Source organism: Nothoprocta perdicaria, unplaced genomic scaffold, assembly GCF_003342845.1.
Source record: "Nothoprocta perdicaria isolate Ctin4 unplaced genomic scaffold, notPer1 scaffold_4, whole genome shotgun sequence".
Classification (NCBI taxonomy): Eukaryota; Metazoa; Chordata; class Aves; order Tinamiformes; family Tinamidae; genus Nothoprocta; species Nothoprocta perdicaria.
In genome coordinates, this window is record NW_020455643.1 from 6,220,919 (window position 1) to 6,225,166 (window position 4,248).

Here is a 4,248-nt window from a genome sequence, read left to right on the forward strand (position 1 = left end):
GTAAGCTAAATAAAATGCAAATTACATAATTGACACAGCTGAAGRCTCTATGCAGCTTTAATCAAGGTGCCATGTATTTGTGAGACAAATGATCAAGGTAGTTATATCAGAAAGACAGAACTCTACTAATAGGAAAAAACATGGCTAAAAACACATGCACTGACCACAACAATCTAGAGACTTTCTCATTTGCAGGAAGCATCATAATCACTCTACACCAATGGTATTTAGCATTTTTGTAAGCGTTTATGGAAATGCTCTAAATTTCAGTGCCTGTTCCATTTTTTTTCTTCCCTCTTTACCACTATTTGGAATATAGCAGCATGCTGAAATTTCAGCTAAGATTTGAGCTCCACTGGGCTAGAGACACAAAGGTAATTCCTTCTCCAAAGAGCTGTAAGTTAAAGTAAGTATAGTGGGCGCTGGACAGTACAGTAACCAAGGCAAGGAATTATTAGTACGTGGTGTACACCTGTGCACCCTATGGCAAAATGCAGCCACACACCAGTGCAACCAGCACACATTTAGCTGTGCACAGAAAAGGCTAATATATATTGAAACACTCAACTGAAGGCCAGGCAGCTCCTCCAGCATGGGACCAGATGTGCACATAAATGGGAAAGCCCCATGGCATAAAGACTTCAACTGCTTCCATTTCAGAAAATAAATAAATAAAGCCATTAGTGTATTAAAACTATCTTGTTTGTTCCTCAGTGGATTTTAGGCCCCTGGGAAGTGAAAAAAAATCAAGAGAGGAGAGATACAGGGAGCTGTGTGCTGCCCAGGGCAATGAGCAGAGCTTTGGCCATTTCAGCTTCTGGCCTCAGATGATCGATGGAATTTTTTTTTTTTGCCTAGGGATAAGAGCAGCGTTCCAGAACATTTTAAGGAGGTTAGTGGTGAAGGGGTCACTCTCTCAGATTGAAGAACAGGCATCGAGAGCAAGAGCGAGGCGAATCACTGAAAGAAAACAGGAATATAAAAATGCAGTCAGGCTACCACAGCCACCGAGCCTTCTGGCTGATGCAAATCTGAGTSATTCATCATCAGAGAGCCAGCTAAAAGGCACTGGAAATGCCTGATACACAGTCTGGGAAACTGGCTTGTCAAGTAACTGGTACTTTTCTATGCTGAGCTCCAGTAAGTTCTATTAAAAAGATTTGCAAAAGCCCCAAGAGGTGCAGAAGTTTTGCARTGGTTCCCGTTGGCTGCTCTAGCCTTGCCTTTTTTGTTATTATTATTTAATGTGCTTACAAGTTCTTGTCCTGGGATCAAATACATGGTATATCTCTACACTATTTCATGTACTGATATGAAAACTGCAGCTGAGATATTTGTAGTATCATAACTCAAAAATTCATAAATAGATATAAATTTACACATTGTGCCACAAACAGATGGTGTTGTTGGATAGATTTTTTTTTTCTGAGTTCCTCGAAGGTAGCATTGGGTTGTAGGAGTCAATCTTTCTATAGTGATCTCTGCTTGCAGGGGGTTTTGGTTTTGCCTTTCATTCATATTTCACACTGGCATGGGCTGAATGAATGCACAAGGAATTACCAACCTATTTCCTCTGCCAGGAGATTTGATAACAGCTRGAGAAGGCCATGAAGCAAAACTCTACTTCTCAATTCTCTATATTACCCAGCAGGACTGGTGCAAAGAAGATGACACCAAATCCATACCCAGAACAGAGGGCAAGGCTGAGGTTTTCCAGCATGAGCAATCTGGGCATTCCTAGTCCAGATCAAAGACACCTCTTTTTCCAAAAGGACCTAAAAGCAGGCTGAAGAAAAGCAGCTGCTCTTCCTCACAATGCTGAGGACATGATTACATTCTGCATAGCAAAACATTTGAGTGGGTTGCAGGTGAGTCTGGTTGGTCCATAGCAAGGACACAATGATTGGGGTAGCTCGGGAGATAGGTTCTCCATCTGGAGCACAGGTAGATACAGCTCTGGAGGAGGAGGTCACTCGCCAGCAGATGTACCCATCGGGAGAATTTSCAGTTCTCTGGTTCAAGCCTTCAGTGGCTGAAACAAAGTACTGTGAAGGCAAATGGAACAACCCAAACCTTTACAAAATTAATAATAACAGGGCTATTATCAAGGGCAAGTTAAATAASAAATCTCCTCCTAAGCAGACAGCCTCCAAGCTACCAGCTCTGGAGCTGCTTTTGTTAGCAGGAACTCAGCCCRATTTCCTTTTCTCAAGAAATTCCTTCCAATCAGAATCTCTTATCTTTACCTTTTCTGATTTTCTTTGCATCCCGCTGCCATTTTTTCCACACAGACTAAGCACAGATGTCTCAGAGCACTTAGGACAAGCAAAAGCTTTTCRAAGACAGAAGCGGCTGTAATTTTGGGGGTGGTTATATAACAGGAATACTCATTATCCAGACCACCAAGAGAAACACTTTCACATGGTGAGGAAACTCAGCGAGGATCACATGTTGCAACGGCAGATTCCTGCAGCTTCTGAGCAAGCACTGAATTTATAGAAGGGGAAATGAAGGAAAATGGCAAGAAAGGAGAACAACCTAGCAACGAACTGGGCGAGCGTGTGTTTTGCTGCAGGAAACAATGCTGATTATTCCCCAGCCAGGCGCTCGGAAAGGGCAGATATGCAGCTCTTCAAGTAGCACATTTAATACCAGCACYGTGCAGTAAAAGGAAGCTTGCCAGCATATTTCATTAAAATACCCTTCCATCAGTTAAAAGGCATTCTCTGCGTTTTAATAACGCTTCCCCTCCCAAGATTTTCAAGCAAACCCATAAATGTCAACTCAAAGCTTGGGAGAGGAGTATTCTTCAAGTTATTTTACATGGGGGTAAATGGATGGACAGAGAGCGGGCAAACACTGGGCCAAGTCCTACRGCCCCAGCCGTGCAAGTGTTTGCACATGAAGCCAGATAACCAAGAGGCTGTTTGCACAATGATGGCTTGGGCTGGTGGCTGAGCCAGGAACGAAATCCAGGCTGGTGACTCTCATTCAATGCTATTCCCCTTCTAATAAAACTTTCCAGACTCTGAGGATGAGAAGTCGTGTGCCAAATTCCAGGAATAAGTACATTGGAAACAAATGCGCACTATAACCTACCAAAGTGTGTTTATAAAAGCAGCACTGCTACCACTGCTGTAGAAGCAGTGTGATGCACACATAGATAGGAGATCGGATGGATGTTAGCTTGATCTCCCACCACCCTCTGCAACTGATGCCACGTATGGTTTGAAGGTGGATTCCTTGCACTGGCCATCTGGCTTTTACACAAAAACATCAAATATTCAGTCTTCTCCAAGTCTCAGGAATGCTCTTCATTCCTAGACAAAAAAAAATCTATGGTCAAAAAACATTTCCAGCAAATGGAAATCCTCCTAATGATGAAACAAGTGTCCATGTACCCATGCACCATACTTCATCTACTCTTAACCATAAAGAAGGGACAAATAAGCAGAGCTATTAATCTGCTTGAAAGATACAGACTATGGTTGCCTGGACCAAAATAAACAGCTCGCAATAAGTATTCTTGGTGACATTGTCCCTTTAAAGGGAATATGTCAAGGAGTGCTCTGGCRCTGGGTCTGTGTCAACCTTTATTTTTTCTAAGATATGTTCCTTTTTGCTGCTTCTTTAGAACTAGCCACACTCTGATCTTCCTAAGAATCAAAGGCCCTGGAGTTCTTCAAGTGCACATGGAAACAGATGACAGTAATAAAAGTAATAATAATGGCATTATGTTGTGGATCAAAATTTTGATCCTAAAGGGTAACGGTACGAAGTGCATACTGACTGAAGGCAGTCTTGAAGGCATGCAAAGGCATTGACACTGCAAGGAAGAGTAATTCCTATGTAGAAATTACTGTAAAAAATGAGAAAAAATATTCCAGGAACTTGTAGCATTGGTTCTGATACACCGACATGGCAGAATAGACATGAGCCTAGATGACAGCAGTGGAAACGACCACGGAAACACATAATTATTTAAAAAGGAATAAGGCTAAAGAGCAGAGAGGCGATGCTTTCTCACAGCAGGATTACACCAGTGCACTCCCAGCCACAGAGCACAGGCCTGGAAGGAGCCTCCCCCTTAAAGGCTTTTCAAGGCAGCAGTTCTGCAGAGCTTAGTGGTTTGGATTCGTGCTTGCCACTGAAAGAAGCTCTCAGTGCCATAAACTGGATTTGAAACAGCCTGTGTTTCAAAGTCCAACGTGTTTCACAATTGCATTATCTGATGTTTCCGTCCCAGCC

The 4,248-nt window shown here is 42.6% G+C and overlaps 1 long non-coding RNA gene across 1 annotated transcript; it reads right to left on the reverse strand.

The window, feature by feature from the left end:
* Nucleotides 1-1,020: 1,020 nt before the first annotated feature.
* Nucleotides 1,021-2,331, reverse strand: LOC112952482. Its single transcript, XR_003250390.1, has 2 exons — nucleotides 2,247-2,331; nucleotides 1,021-2,032 (listed from the first exon to the last, which is right to left on the reverse strand). It is a non-coding gene; the product is annotated as an uncharacterized LOC112952482 (long non-coding RNA).
* Between the last annotated feature and the right edge of the window lie 1,917 nt (nucleotides 2,332-4,248).